The sequence below is a fragment of the Oncorhynchus tshawytscha genome, linkage group LG33, assembly GCF_018296145.1.
Source record: "Oncorhynchus tshawytscha isolate Ot180627B linkage group LG33, Otsh_v2.0, whole genome shotgun sequence".
Lineage (NCBI taxonomy): Eukaryota > Metazoa > Chordata > Actinopteri > Salmoniformes > Salmonidae > Oncorhynchus > Oncorhynchus tshawytscha.
This window is the reverse complement of record NC_056461.1, coordinates 14,153,025-14,170,075: the sequence shown is the minus strand read 5'-3', so window position 1 is coordinate 14,170,075 and position 17,051 is coordinate 14,153,025. Positions and strand designations below refer to the sequence as shown.

At 44.4% G+C, this 17,051-nt stretch overlaps 1 long non-coding RNA gene across 1 annotated transcript in view; it reads right to left on the bottom strand.

The window, feature by feature from the left end:
- The window catches only part of LOC112214247, a 38,769-nt gene extending 21,997 nt beyond the window's left edge, over positions 1–16,772 (bottom strand). The window contains exons 1-2 of the long non-coding RNA XR_002948095.2: positions 16,563–16,772; positions 10,441–10,592 (exon numbers count right to left, since the gene is read on the bottom strand). This is a non-coding gene — a long non-coding RNA (uncharacterized LOC112214247). The remainder of the gene's footprint in view (positions 1–10,440; positions 10,593–16,562) is intronic.
- Between the last annotated feature and the right edge of the window lie 279 nt (positions 16,773–17,051).

Here is a 17,051-nt window from a genome sequence, read left to right as displayed (position 1 = left end):
TTATAAAATATGGTTGGAACATCCTGTTCCCAATGCATCACGTACTTCCACTCTCATATACATTCGTACAACGTGCCTAGAACTCTAACGTAACATTAGCGAACAACTCCCGTCTGTCTATTTGATCTGAGCTCTTTACACAAATGCAAATACTATTCCACTTGGACTATTTGTTCAGCGAAAGTGACATTCTCGGAAGACGTACTTATGGTTAATGGCCCAGGCAAGGCGTGCGGCTGTTTCAAAACCTGTCCAGAAGCAAACCACACTGACAGAACACTTGCTTTTTTTTGTTTAATCTAATTTGAAACACATGTCCCCATTATGTCAGAGAACTGATAAAGATGTAAATAAATGGCAAAGAAAAGGTACAACAGAAAGAGAGACTGAGTGAGAGTGAGAGAGAGTGAGAGAGAGAGAGAGACTGAGTGAGAGAGAGTGAGAGAGAGAGACTGAGTGAGAGAGTGAGAGAGTGAGAGAGAGAGAGAGACTGAGTGAGAGAGAGAGAGAGAGAGAGAGACTGAGTGAGAGAGAGAGAGAGAGAGAGAGAGACTGAGTGAGAGAGAGTGAGAGAGAGAGAGAGAGAGAGTCAGAGACAGAGACAGAGAGAGAGCGAGAGTCAGAGACAGAGAGAGAGACAGAGAGAGACAGAGAGAGAGTGAGAGAGAGAGAGCGAGAGAGAGAGTCAGAGATAGAGAGCATAATTATGTCATTCTGCAGAATCTGCAACTTTCAAATCCAACGGCTTCAATCACACAGGATACAATTCACAACTCCTGCATCGCTCAGTTAAAATACAAATATATCTAACATCTCTAGTCGGAGCACATTTGTATAGAGAGACTGATCGCACACACACACACACACACACACACACACACACACACACACACAGACACAGACACAGACACACACACACACACACACACACACACACACACACACACACACACACACACACACACACACTCAGATTCTCAGGTGGACCTCTGAAGTAATTTGTGATCAGACAGACAGCAACACAGGGCATTTGAGGCACACACACACACACACACACACACACACACACACACACACACACACACAAACAGGTTACGTGTTATGTGTATGGGAGGGGTAATAATGAGAGGAAGACGAGCTCCTAACTACACGCCGGTGTGTGTGTGTGTGTATGTGTGTCCGCCCGCACCGGCACCGTTTTGATTTCTGGCTTTTTCAGGAGCCTTCATCGCCTTGCTAAGCTCCAGCAGATGTTTCTCTCCTTTTCTAAAGACCTTCTCTGGAGCCAGGGAGGAATATCCGAACAGCATTCCCTAATCCACTTTACCACGTTAATCTCTGTAGTTCCACAGACCTGTTGGCTCCTTTTTACAAACATCCTCTCTCTTTCGTCTCCCTCCTGCTTTAAAACGTAACAGTGCATTCTGTACACACCGCTTCACACTAGCGCTCACAGGGGTCTTAGCCACCCACTAGATCTCTATCAAGGAACAGGGTAGAATAAACCTCCACCAATTGGTCTAATCTCAATAGAGTTGATTTACTGATACATAAACGCAGTGGCATTGATCGAAGGCAGGAGGCCATTTTCTCAGGGTTTAGATGGGTAGTTATGGTTCCCTGGTCCCTATCTGTCTGGCTGGTGATCTACCTGGAATGGAATTGTGGCGAGGAGGGATTTAGTCAGGGACAAAAGCTTGAGGGGGAGGTGATATGTCATTCGTTGCCGAGGGATATTGATTGGTTATATTCAGAGACAGAGAGCGTAAATAAAGCTGGAGAGGAACAGGCAGTACTAGAGACCAAAACCACCGTTACACCGTCTGTGCACAATCAACAGATTAAGTACGCACAACCTGGCAATGGTGCTTTTTAAAGAGATGGATGGAATTAGGACTAAAAACAGAATTTCTGTGTGTGTGACGGACCGGATCTAGCCTGTGTTAGCCCACCAAGCTAAAGTCTAGGTATTCACTCTGCCAGCTTCACTCTAGACTCTTCAGGCCTCAGACAAGTTTACTTGTTACATTTGCTAAATCACCTCTGCTGCACATGCACAGTCATTCAAGCAACCATCAATGAGGAAAGTAACATAGCCCTCTTCCATCGCAATAAAACACTTCCTCTAACGAAGCTGTTCTTCAGACGGCTCACGGTTATTAACCACATAAAGCACCTCTATGGAGGCTAAGGAACATCTTCATCTCTGTTAGGAGTCAGACACCAGGCAGAAGAGTACAGCACCAACACAGTGAGAGGGATACTAAATGTGCCCCAGTGCTCCCAATGCTCAAACACATGAATAACTAAACATTACAATCTACTGTACTGTGTGTGTGTGTGTGTGTGCTTGTGTTGTATATGATATGTGTGTGTGTGTGTGTGTGTGTGTGTGTGTGTGTGTGTGTGTGTGTGTGTGTGTACGTGTGTGTGTGTGTGCTTGTGTTGATATATGTGTGTGTGTGTGTGTGTGTGTGTGTGTGTGTGTGTGTGTGTGTGTGTGTGTGTGTGTGTGTGCGTGTGTGTGTGTGTGCTTGTGTAGATATGTGTGTCCTCTAAGAGCTCAGCCACATAAGGGCCTAGGGGTTTGAGAGGTTGATTTAGTTGGGGAGGTTGAAGTATGGCACATCCAATCCTTCTGTTCAAGTGCTCTATTACTGCTCTCCAAGGAGCAGTTGGCTAGGTAAATAAACAACACAATGCTATCTATGCAATAGAACAGGGAATGACAGAAGGTGAGGGGGGATAGTAACGGTTTGCTATTAAAAACAATATGCTGGTCTGTTTATCTTTCTAATTGGGATAGGTAGACAGACACACAGACAGACAGACCGACGGACCGACACACAGACAGACAGACGGCGAGAATAAAGTTGTGAGTGGCACAGGGTTCATTAGTTACGTGGAAGACTACGGGCCGAGTGAGCTACATGCTATCTGTCAGATATCCGTCACCAGTCAAGCGCACAATTACAAGTATTGATCCAGGGTGAATACGCACGGCAAGGCTAGACACAGGGAACTACCGCACATTCATCACCCCGCTCTGTGTACACAACACAACACTGAAACACGGCCGGCAAAAGCGTCATGTCTTTCCATTGGCTCAGAACCAACAGAACTACTACTGCTATTCCTGCTGCCGCTACTACTAATGTACTATAACTAGTAATGATAATAGCAATAACTTTAGTGGTCTGCTGCCTTTCTTGATCTTGTTCAGCCAGGTCGCTGCATCTTTGTGGCTAATTATTTGACGGCAAATTGATCTCCCCACCTCTCAACCCAAGACTACAGTTTATATCTCCCAAACCGACTACCAACCGAATGGCACTTTGTTACAGCGCTTCTACAGGAAACAATATTCATCCAGCGTGTACAATATGAACTGCACAGTCCAATGATATTTAATGGTGTGAACCTTTGTATCGTCAGCGTCTTAAAATAGTCTACAGACATGGTATGCGCCGTGCATTTTCGTAGGTATCTTAGCAACGGGCATTTTGTCAGTAAGGAGTAGGAAGCAGACTTGGTGGAAGAGGCTGTTCTCTTTGAAGCCAAGTTGTTCTCTAAGAAACTATTCGACTTTAAGTCAACTCTTACAGGTCTTAGCAAAAAGCAGCTGCTACTCTGTCGGAAAAAGGGCTCGCCCCCTTGCTATTGCAGTCATGACATGAACATTCACCCTTTAAACAAGTGTAACGCTGCAGGGCAGAATAGCTGAACGGCTGGATCAGGAACACACTGTAAGAGGAGATTGCTTGAGGAGAGGGTCCGCTGCATTTCTGAAATGACCTCCTGCAATATCCTTTTCATAAAGGAAAAAAGAGGGAGAGGGGACGGGGAGAGAGAGAAATGGGAAATGGAGAGGGGGACGGGTAAATAGAGGAGGAGAGATTGAGAGGGTGACTAAGGGCAGCTAGGGACAATAGAGAGTGAGAGAAATATAGTGAGTGAGGGAGAGGGGAATAGAGAGAGAGAGAAATGAAGTGACAGAGAGAGGGAGAGGGGAATAGAGAGAGAGAGAAATGGAGTGACAGAGAGAGGGAGAGGGGAATAGAGAGAGAGAGAAATGGAGTGACAGAGAGAGGGAGAGGGGAATAGAGAGAGAGAGAAATGGAGTGACAGAGAGAGGGAGAGCAAAAAGAAGCCGGATCTGACATGTGGTGACGGATCATGATTGTGGGGGGATTAGAGGAGGGGATAGAGGGATGGAGGGATGGAGGGATAGAGGGATGGCAAGATGGAGGGATGGAAGGAGGATGAGTCTGAGAGACAGATGGAGATGCAGCTCTCTCTCTCCCCAGGGAGAAACACAGCAGAGTTGAGATCTGAGAGAGACTGCCAATTCCAAAGGGTCTGGAGCCTCATGAAGACAGGTGTGAAAGAGGGACAGAGAGAAATGGGGATGAGTGGAAGAGGAGAGAGAGTGAGAGGGAGTGGAGTGAGAGAGGGAGGGGAGAGGAGAGAGAGAGTAGTGACGAGGACAATGAAAAGAGAGAATAAGATAGAGAGGAAGAAATAGAGAGAAAGTGAAAGAAGAGAAAGAAGAAGGATATAATGAAATAACAAAAATAGTCTGACAGAATGGATGTGAAAACAGAAAGAGAAATGAATAGAGAGAAAGAATATTAGACAAAGGTGAGCGAGAAAGACTAGAGAGAGGAGAGAGCAGGCTTCCACTGGTGATTGGTGATTAAAGGGGAAATGTCATTAATTAGCAAACAGGCCAGCTGTGGCGCTCTTTAAAGCCCTGCGTCCTAGCATTAAATATAGATTAGAATGGTGAAACACACGCACACTCATGCAGGAGCGCACGTATGCACACACATGTATACACACGCGGGTGTGCACTCACACACACACACACACACACACACACACACACACACACACACACACACACACACACACACACACACACACACACACACACACACACACACACACACACACACACACACACACACACACACACACACACACACAGAGGGAGAAAATAAAACTGTTAGACAGATCTAATTACTGAAATGTATTTTGTCTAACCCTGGTGGAGACAGCCACGGGAGATGTATTTTGTCTAACCCTGGTGGAGACAGCCACGGGAGATGTATTTTGTCTAACCCTGGTGGAGACAGCCACGGGAGATGTATTTTGTCTAACCCTGGTGGAGACAGCCACGGGAGATGTATTTTGTCTAACCCTGGTGGAGACAGCCACGGGAGATGTATTTTGTCTAACCCTGGTGGAGACAGCCACGGGAGATGTATTTTTTTCTAAATGCCAGTCCTCCTGTCTCACCAGGAGTTTCAGCTCTGCAGAGAGAGGGAGGGAGATAGAGATGTGAAGAGAGAGGAGACAAAGTGAGAAAAGAGGGAGTGAAAGTGAGTATGAAACAACATACTAGAAAAAAACAATTAGGGAGAGAGTGTGTTCTATCTGTGTTGCTTACTACCTACTTAAACTGCATACTGTGTACTAGTCACAAGACATACTATTTAGAACATACTGTTTAGTAAAAACATGCAGCACGCAACTAATATCAACAACCGCTCTTGTTCCCTGCCATTTGTTGTCAGCTGTTGCCGAACACACCTGAGTGTGAAAAGACCATTCTCTTCTTCAATAGTGTGCAGCGAATTCTACTAGAAGAAAAGCTGAAATCAGTATGGCATCCTGGCGAACTTCGCATACTCAAAAAGCCTACTATTGGGGCAGGGCCAGTGACACAAGGCAGAGAGCGAAAGCCAGTGAGAGACAGGAACACAGCGAGACAGAAACCTAGCGCAATACAGAGAAATAAGAGCTCGGTCTCTCTCTTTCAGCCTCCCGACCCAACCGTCTCCACCACCACCACACGCCACCAGGAAATCTACCTGACAGTTGCCATGGTGACGCTGGTGCAGGCGGAAGGCTGTCTTAATTGGAGGGCTTTCGCCCTGGCCCCCCCTTCTCCTCTCTTTTCCTCTCCTCTCTCCTCCTCTCCTCTCTCCTCCTCTCCTCTCTCCTCCTCTCCTCTCTTTTCCTCTCCTCTCTCCTCCTCATCCCAGCGCAAGTCTTATTCCTAAAGACATTATTCCATTTCTCTATAGACTCCTGAAGACAGGTTCACTATTCACACTGTTGTTGTTCTTTTAGGGGCGCCGGGATGAGACGACTGGACCAGGAGAGGATTGAGAAGAGGACCAAGAGGAGAGAGGGAGGAATGGGGGTGAGTGTTTAAGGAGGGTGGGAGGGGAGGGGTGTATTTGTATGTGTGTGGGGTGGGTGTATGTGCACGTGTGTGCATGCGTGTGTTAGTACGTACGCAGGTGCAAATATGCTTCCTTGTTTGCGTGTGTCTAGAAGTCCGTTCATTTCTTTGCGTAACCTACTAATAAATTCCCTTTACCCTCCTGTCTCCTTGCGCTTCCTGTAGTTGAGAGGGAAGAAAAAGTAGCTCAAAAATAATCCGCAAAACTTTCCTCCTTTGACTGTCTCTCACATCTCTCTGTTCAATAAAATTAACGATGATTTTTAACACTTCTCAGAAGTCATCTGATGTGGCAAAAATCCCTGTGAGCAAAACAACAGTCTGAAAATAGCCTGCTATTTGCATGAGTGTTAATAGTACTCTGTGTGTGCTTGAACAGAGTCTAGGGGTATTTGTTTATGAAATGATTAGATTATCTTTGATATGAGTGCGGGTCTGATGGTTTAATAAGCTGAATTAGCATGCTGGCTGTTATGAGCCTGTGTGTGTTTACAGAAGAGGGTGTGTGTGTTTGTTTTTGTGTTTATTTCACTCCTGGACTGAAGTGGGACGGACATTGTGTGTGTGTGTGTGTGTGTGTTTGGGTGTGTCACTGGTCGGAGCTGTCAGTTTGATGAGAGTTCATGAGTGACATTCAGAACGTCCTCCCAAATAACTATCAGAACCATGGAATGAGACACACACACACACACACACACACACACACACACACACACACACACTCAGGTGGATTCTCAGGTGGACCTCTGAAGTAATTTGTGATCAGACAGACAGCAACACAGGGCATTTGAGGCAATGCCAAAATCAAAGACTAACCTAAGTGTTACATTCTCTGCAGGCCATGTGTGTCTGGAGTTTGTAATATTTCTAAGGGAGTCATCTATTGTATATGAGGACAGTATTGTATATGTCTAGTGGTTTATGTTCATATATATAGTGAGTTACCATTGTATAGGGGTGTGTCTCTGTGTTTGCTTAAGAGTGTGTGACACTGTGTGTGTGCATGTGTGTGTGTAAGTGTGCGTGTGTGTGTGTGTGTACTGGCTATTCCTCCCAGACCAACAGCCCCAGTCTGATCCAGGAGTCTTTTGTCTCTTTTCAAGGTTTACAACACGCTGTCACTGCTCTATCGATCGCCCCCCCCCCAGTACTACTGCAAGCAATGACACTGACACTCACTCTGAACGCAAACATACCCTGTTGACTGTACAACAAATACACTGTCGTACATACTAGTGGAGAAAACACAATGAATTACTCAATCAGAGGAGGTAAAGTGAAGGAGAAGAGGGAAGACATTCTAAAGCCATGTTAAACAAAGAACAGACAACAGAGAAACTCAACCCCACAGACAGCAGCTGTACTGGCCTGCGCATGCACACACACACACACACCCCAACCCCCCTCCCCACACACACCTTATCCCCCTCCCTCCTACAGCCAAACCCTGCAGATCGACTTTTTCCCCAGACACTTTCCCTAATCCGGCTGATTTGATAAGGAATCTCATTTCTGCTGCGAGGCCACACTGAAAGCATTCCGACAGGTCTGACTCCACTTCACACACCTGTGTCAATGCTATCTCCCATCGCTCAGGGCAACCAGACAGGAAATAAAGCATTGCTGGGGCTGGCGCCACGGTAGCCGTGGTCTTTGCAGAGGCATATCTTGGGGGGCCTTCATGTGAAGTGATCTGCGGGGCCAAGCCGATCGATTCTTATCGACACAGGTGGTAATTACATTTCATGTAATGAGCTTTCACCGCTAATCCACCTGGCCCTGGAGGGATAGAAAGAAGGGGGATAGAAAGAAGGGGGATAGAAAGAAGGGGGGATTGAAAGAAGTGGGGATAGAAAGAAGGGGGATAGAAAGAAGGGAGATAGAAAGAAGTGGGGATAGAAAGAAGGGGGTAGAAAGAAGGGGGTAGAAAGAAGGGGGATAGAAAGAAGGGGGATAGAAAGAAGGGGGATAGAAAGACGGGGGGATAGAAAGAAGTGGGGATAGAAAGAGGGGGGATAGAAAGAAGGGGGATAGAAAGAAGGGGGATAGAAAGAAGGGGGATAGAAAGAAGGGGGATAGAAAGAAGGGGCGATAGAAAGAAGGGGGGATAGAAAGAAGGGGGATAGAAAGAAGGGGGATAGAAAGAAGTGGGGATAGAAAGAAGTGGGGATAGAAAGAAGGGGGATAGAAAGAAGGGGGATAGAAAGAAGGGGGATAGAAAGAAGGGGCGATAGAAAGAAGGGAGATAGAAAGAAGGGAGATAGAAAGAAGGGGGATAGAAAGAAAAGGAGAGAAAGAAGGGGGATAGAAATAAGGGGGATAGAAAGAAAAGGAGAGAAAGAAGGGGGATAGAAAGAAGGGGGATAGAAAGAAAAGGAGAGAAAGACTGAGGGAGAGAAAAGGAACAAGGTAAATAGAGGGGGACAGAGAGAGAGGAAGAAAGAGAGAGGGAAATGGACAGTGAGAGTGAGAGAAAGTGAGGTAGACAGAGAAAAAGAGAGAGGGAGCGAAAGAGAGAGAGAGTGCGAGAGAGACAGCGAGAGTGAGAGAAATGGAGAGAAAGAGAGAGAGAAATTGACAGTATGGAGGGAGGGAGGGTGAGGTGGACAGTGAAAGACAGGGCCAGAGGATAGCTGTATAGTAGAAAAGGGTAGAAGGTAAGAAAGAGAAAGAAAGACTTAAAGGTGGTGTCATTCTGGAGGAGAGAGAGAGAGAAGCAGAAGGACTGAGATGCTTGTCTTCCTCTCGGAATGTAATTCGTTCCCACGGGAACAGCATAGCTGCCTAGCCATTGCTACCTGACAGCTCTTCACGCTCCTCTCTGCCTCAGCCCCAAAAATACTTCCGCTACCGTTCACACACACTCTGTCTCACACACACGTCACTCCCTTCCAAATCCCGCAAAGCCCCCAGTCCAAAGCCCTTGTCTGTAACCCACGGCAACACGCTCAGTGACCAGAGCAGGTGGGCAGACCATAATGACATGGTCCTCAAACTAGCTACAGTCAGGCTTTATAGTCATTCACCATTTTATTTGACAGTTAGTCAGTGTTCTATAGTGGAATTCTACAGGTTTGTGAAACGTCTTTAGTCCATAGTGGTGTCACCCATTAGAAGGCTGGGGGGTAAGGTCAATGTGATGGCTCCGGACGGTTTAACACAACCACACTTAACCCTGAACCAAGACACAGCCATTCATTTAATGAAACTGAATTACATGCAAATCCCCCCCCCATTTTCCTCTCCTCTTCCCCTCTGCCTCTCCCGTTCCTCCTCTCATCCTCTGATTTCTGCATTTTCCCTGCCCTGAGGAGTGTCAAAATGTTAATTTCCTTTAAATTACTTGCCATTACAGTTCAGATAAGACCGCTCTGAAAGAAAATAGTTTTCCTCCTACAGAAGTAGAGAGAGAGAGAGAGAGAGAGAGAGAGAGAGAGAGAGAGAGAGAGAGAGAGAGAGAGAAAGAGATAGAGAGAGAGACAGAGAGAGGGAGAGAGAGAAAGAGAGAGGGAGAGAGAGGGAGAGAGAGAGAGAGAAAGAGATAGAGAGAGAGACAGAGAGAGAGAGAGAGAGAGAGAGAGAGAGAGAGAGAAAGAGAGAGAGAGAGAGAGAGAGAGAGAGAGAGAGAGAGCAGAGAGAGGGAGAGAGAGAGAGAGAGACAGAGGGAGAGAGAGAGAGAGAGAGAGAGAGAGAGAGAGAGAGAGAGAAAGAGAGCTGGAAGTGAAAGCTTATTTTCTCTCAGACTCCTCCAGCTAAACCTTTCTTCTTCTCAGAGTGCATAGTCTCCTCTTGGTGTAGGAGACTCTTTCTACTGGCTAATGGAGCTGAGCAGAAAGGCCAACATCTCCAGCATTTATCCTCTAATTAGCACATAACGGCCGTCTTTTAAAGAACAGAACTAACCCCAAATGTCTGTTTCTTTGAGATCGACTGACTAGTAACTGACTGAAGCTTTGAGTCTGTGTGTGTGTGTGTGCATGCGTGCGTGCATGCGAGTGTGTGTGTGTGTGTGTGTGTGCGTGCGTGTGTGTGTGTATGTTAGACAGGTGAATGTGGATGGTGAAGACTGGTTAGTGGTCTATAGCGATGCATTTGTGTGAGAGTGGGTGGGATGTGTTCTGTGTGTGTGTGTATGTGTGTGTGTGGTGTCATTATATGTGTGTGAGGGAAGTGTGTGTGGGACTTACCTGTCATCTCACCTAAGCTGTATTTTCATTGGCTGTGTGGCTCGGGTGGGCGGTGGCTGGCGGTGCGTGTGACAAAGGGACGTCACTGGAGATTGATGGGTGCAGCGTGGGCGTCGTCTATCGCCTCACCAAGGGATACGGCGTCCAATCAACTGTGAGAACAGAAAGCGGGGGCGATTAATTACAAATGTTCCTGTCTGAAACATATCGTTTCTAGTGTGTGTGATGGAGAGAGGGAGTGAGGGAGGAACAGAGGAGGGAGAGATACAGAGAGAGAGATGGGGGTGAGAGATAAAGTCAGACAGAGGCCATGTATTTCATGTTACTTTACAATTTACTTTGTGTGGAAAGTAAACCATTACATTTTACTAGCTACAGTGCATTTGGAAACTATTCAGTCCCCTTGACTTTTTCCACATTTTGTTACGTTACAGCCTTACTCTAAAATATATTAAAATGTTACATTGGATCTTTTTTTAATATCCTCATCAAACTACACACAATACCCCATAAAAACAAAGCAAAAACTGTTTTCATCACGACACGAGGCGAGACCCAGATGCAGAAACAGGAGGCAGATGGTTTGAGCTCCGGTATTTATTACAATCAAAGGGATAGACAAAAGGCAGGTCAGGGACAGGCGAGCGTTCATATCCAGGGCAGAGTCCAAAACGGTACATGGCGGCAGGCAGACAGGCATGCTTGAGGTCAGGGACAGGCAGAGTGCTGAGGCAGGTTGGATCAGTCAGGACAGGCAAGGGTCAAAACCAGCAGGATGAGAAAAAGAGAGACTGGGAAAAACAGGACCTGAGAGAAAAACGCTGGTTGACTTGGCAAACAAGACAAACTGGCACAGACAGACAGGAAACACAGGTATAAATACCCAGGGGATAAGTGGGGAAGATGAGCAACACCTAGAGGGGGGTGGAGACAAGCACAAGGACAGGTAAACAAGATTAGGGTGTGATTTTTGTTTTAGAAATTGTAGTTTCCCACTTTGTCATTATGGGGTATTGTGTGTAGATTGCTGAGGATATAAAAAAAAAACGATTAAAAAAAACAATTTTAGAATAAGGCTGTAACGTAACAAAATGTGGAAAAGGTCAAGGGGTCTGAATCCAAATGCACTGTATATTACTTTGAGTTACTTTCATGAAAGAAAATCTCAATCTCACCCGTTTGTTTGACTGTCAGAGTGAGCGAGGCGAGCCGCTCATGCCCTACCAAAGATAGGCTACTTACTAACTCAGGTTTGATCACGAGTTTCTCCTTTCATCTGTGGCGCTGCTTTCCTGTGCTAGACTACAAATGCTAAGCTATATATGGGACGCTTCATTAGCCATGTACAGTATACTGTAAGCCACAGATCTGTACAGATGTTCTATATTAAACAGTAGCTAAAGAGTCAGAAGAGTTAGTACAAAAAGGGTCCATACAGATAGTTAAATAGTTAACCAATAGCTACCCACACTAACTATAGTATTTAACAGTCTTATGGCTTGAAGACTGAACACACACTCACATAATTAGCGATGGGAAAAAGCAGGCAAGCCAGCTGCAGTATGATTCACATTTTGTGGGGGGGAAATAGTAACGCTTCCAATTTCGTTTAAATGTTTTAGCATTTAAACGTTCACACCCCAAACGCGAACCCATAGATATGTATAGAGGGCACACATGCAACTAGATGGGGAAGCCCTCTATGGGATTTGCTATCACAGAAGCGATCAATGTTGAAGATCAGAGGTGCGCCCGTTATACATTTCTATGGACGGCAGTTGTCATGACATTTCTCCAAACAGCCTTTCTCCGCTCACTTGAGAACTAAATGAGGAAACAGGTCAAGACCGGAACATGGAAACACACGACCAGTAGAGATTGATTCTGAAAGTAACACACGCGTTGTTAGACAAAGTAACTGTAATAATATTACCCAATTTGAAAAAGTAACACGTTACTTTACCATGTTACTCATAAAAGTAATCTGATTACGTAACGCAACCCCAACACTGCTCATAAATAAAATGCCTCATCGCATAATACGATATAGACAATGTCATTTTTAATGTAACTAAATATACAGTCTACCATTACAGTGAATGTTCCTACTACACATGGGTTCGCTGGTAATTAACTGAAAATGTGATCAAAAACATTTTGCTTTATTTGCCATGAGAGTACCGTGTTCCCTCCCTCCTCCCCAATTCTCTATGGGGCTCATGTAGACCGATCCATCACAGTAGTGGGGCCTCTGTGGACGCCTGTAATCTGCTGTGTGTGTGTGTGTGTGTGTGTATCATCATTTTAATTAGCTCGTTTTACAGTAGAATTTTAAACCCTGGTGGGATTATTCCTTTTATCTTACTGTAGCTAGGCTGAAGTGTGTGTGTGTGTGTGTGTGTGTATCATCATTTTAATTAGCTGGTTTTACAGTGAATTTTAAACCCTGTGGGATTATTCCTTTTATCTTACTGTGCTAGGCTGTGTGTGTGTGTGTGTGTGTGTGTGTGTGTGTGTGTGTGTGTGTGTGTGTGTGTGTGTGTGTGTGTGTTGCTCAGGTCTCTACACTAAACGTGGAGTTCAGCGATAACAAGCCTTTCTCTCCACATGCAGCTGTATATCAGGTGTTTATTAATGGACTTTTCTCTTCTTCTTTAAAGGCTCCACAGAGATCAGTCTTCTGCCCTGTTTACCTCAGTACCGTGACTCATTTCAGGAAACTAGGCATATGTCACACGTCACTACTTCACAGGAGCAGCATTTGAATGTGTACATCATTTTGGGGGGCAGAAATGCTGTCTGGAACATGTGAACTTCCATGTGCCTTAATAACAAACTTGTATTCCATCCATAAATTGTTAAGAGCCTAGTTGGTTTGCCATGGAAAAAGTGATTGGCTGAGATAATGGATGGGCTGAACATACCAGGAGATGAGTTTGGATTGGTCTGCCATGTAGCATGCTTCTGTCTATAACGTGAGCAGTTTGTGTTGACAGTCCTTTGCTACTGTTACATTTTTTGAAAGATATAAGCCAGCTAACAATGAACCTAGTTTGTTGGCTTTAGCTACCTGCAGATTCATACTACAGCTTTGACAATGTTTGTATTGGTAGTAGTATGAGTTGGGAATATGCCTGTTCATTGTTTAGCTAGCTAGGTACTTAGCTACATGTCTAAACAAAAGACTCCACTTCGGACAGATTATTACATGACCCATCAAATTAGCCAGGTGTGTCTGAGTGGGGATTACAGCCATCTATCGTCTTTCATGAACATGTGTACATGTCTAGACAACAGTGACTCAACCACTTAGCTAGATGTGGCTGGGGGGTGGTTATAGCATTTTCTTCACATGACCTATCAATTTAGACAATAATGATAATATATTTATAAAGTATTTCATCTGGACACTTTCTGTTGTTGATATTGCTACTATGTAAGTGACCACTTCACAGTACTCTTTACACCTTCTGTATGCTGTGCATGTGATGAATAAATGTAGATTTAATTTGATATAGCGTGTGTTTACCACGTGGCCTCGCCTGTGAATCCTTAAAGAGATGGGTGGGGCTAAGGCTTAAGAGGGTGTGAACGATGCTGAATGGGTGTGGACAAAGAAGAGCTCTCCAGTAGGTGTAGCAAGGTGTAGCAAAACAGTAGGTGTAGCAAAACATTCAACAGCCATTTTCTCAAAAGTGGGGTTTCTCAAAAGTGTATCACTTTTCAAGGCTGAATTTCTTCCCCATTGTTCCTCAACTGTAGTGTATGATATACCATTTTCTAGCTCTGAGTCTCTACTTTTATCCAATGTAAGAAACACAATTTCAAATTTTTGCTACATAAGACTGAATCAAGGAGGTCGGTCACATATTGTGTATCTGTGTGTGTATGTGCGTGTGGTTGTGTGTGTGTGTGTGTGAGAGAGAGAGAGAGAGAGAGGGAGAGAGAGAGAGAGAGAGAGAGAGAGAGAGAGAGAGAGAGAGAGAGAGAGAGAGAGAGAGAGAGAGAACAAAAGAAGAGACAAACATCCGGAAAATGAGCACGTTAAAGTACTGTAGATCCACTTCAATATAAAACTCTACAGAATCAGCACAGTAACTATTGTATCCGTTACATCACAAACCACATGATCCTGTATGACTTGGAGAACATTTATCCATTTGCGTGTGTGTTCCACATTCACGTGCTCACGCTGTCAAGCATCCGTGTATGAGTGTGTGAGCATGCACTTCTCAGTGTGTGTAGGCGCTGTAGAATGGACTGGAAATAGCCATGTTAACCTAGCCCTGACACACGCCCACACTCACACTAACCAGCCTTCATTACCACACTGGCACACAGCATCGGTCAGAGAGGATGGCAGACATACTCATTAAAACACAGGAAATAGAATGCATGCCAACATAAATTCATCATCAATTATTTTAAACTGTACACACAGAAAATGAAGACAGACACCCGTACACATACAGGAGGCACAACCACACGCGCACGCACTGCCATACACACGCACTGCCATACACACGCACGTCCCTGCTAGCATGCTGAAGACGAGTGATCGCATCAATAAGAGGACGTGGTCAAGGGCCAGCCAATAACCTTGGTTAATCTAATCTCCCAAACGAATAAAACCATCAACACGAACACCTTACAGTATGTAACATAGACCATTATACATCACACATATCCACTGGTCTACAGCCTGCTGCTCCTACTGACCAGTCAATACACGTATTACCTACACGTTACTCTATTATGTATGTAACAGGCTGAGCTGTCTCAGGACAACACCGAGCTTGTAAACAGTAGGTGAAAACAATCTCACATGATGACACACTTTACACCCCCCCCCACACACACACACACACACAAACCTCACACCTTTAACATTGAACGGCATGAGACACAGAGTAACACCATGCAGACGAGGATCTTGTGTCTGTTGTACACGTGCCGTTAGTTCCGTCATTGTCCGCTGTGTTTCCGCTGTGTTCCACTGTGTTTTCCACGGTGTTCCCTTGTGTCTTTTTGTTTCCTGTGTCTACAGCCAGTAACAAGAGTCTGGGGTATCATACAGCAGATAAAAACATGCTCAGTCTGTTAGTTTGGAGCAAATGACTAATCAATATAGCCTTTAGTTATGTCTGACTTTAACATCCCTCCATTGATCTGGTTACAGAACAAGTAGTGGACAATTTCTCCATCCCTCCCTGTACGTACAATAACACAGCACTGCTGATGTGTGTAGAAAATACAGGCCTGAAATCCAGTGCACAATTCATCCCACATACTGTAGACACTTTCAGTTTTATTTTTTTATTTGACCTTTATTTAAGTCAGTTAAGAACAAATTCTTATTTTCAATGACAGCCTAGGAATAGTGGGTTAACTGCCTGTTCAGGGGCAGAACGACAGATTTGTATCTTGTCAGCTCGGGGATTTGAACTTGCAACCTTTCGGTTACTAGTCCAACACTCTAACCAGTAGACTACCCTGCCGCCCCAGTAATGCTGTTCTACTCAATCATATTGCTTATCCTATCCTCAGATCTAAAATGACCCACAATAAGTATATATGGGTCTTTTTATAAATAACGGGGACAATGTGTGACATTGGGATAAACATAAAATACATTTTTTAAATAAAAATACAAATTATTTTTCAACATTTCCACGTAAAGGGCTACTTAGAGGAATACTGTACATGCAAAATGGTCCATAACTCCACCCTATACGACAACATAGACAGACATTGGAAAGTGAAATTCAAGGAATTTCAGGGACTTTTTCAACCACTGAATTTGAATTTTCAAGGACCTCAATGTTATACAATTGTATAATTTATATAACTGTACACATAGGGCCCAATATAGAACCTCCCCTCCCCGTAAAAAGCACGCAAATAGTGTTTTAAAAAAGTAGGCCATTACCAGTAAGAATAATATATTTTTTAGGCCTTGCCAATGCATTTCTATTCAAATTATTACTACATTTTAAAATATGTGAATATAATGTGGACTTGCCTGATAAAATAAATTGGATGCATGGAGATTTTTCTGAAGCCGATGTGGCCAACGCAGGCACACATAATAAAGCCATGAATAGCAGTAGCATTAAGCTCACCATTTGAATCTCACCATGGCTGTTTTTTTAGGTTCCTTTTGTAATGGAAGGCTTTGTATACAAAGCCAAGTTGAAGCCAGCATTAGATGTTGTCGTCCTCATCATAACCGCACGTGATGTAACCACCTCTTGTAATAGTTTAAAAATGTAGGTACAACATGGAAACCCAAATATATTTGTCACCGTAACGATGTGTGCTGAGAGTCGGGAAGCAAGTTCAGGGAAGTGAGTGTTTTGATAAATAAACGTTACGTAATACAAAAAGAAGAACAACGAACAGACATGACACACAATGACGCCTGGGGAACCAAAGGGAGTGACATACAGTTGAAGTCAGAAGTTCACCAAGGTTGGAGTCTTTAATTAAAACTCGTTTTTCAACCACTCCACACATTTCTTGTTAACAAACTATAGTTTTGGTAAGTCGGTAAGGACATCTACTTTTTGCATGACACAAGTCATTTTTACAACATTTGTTTACAGACAGAT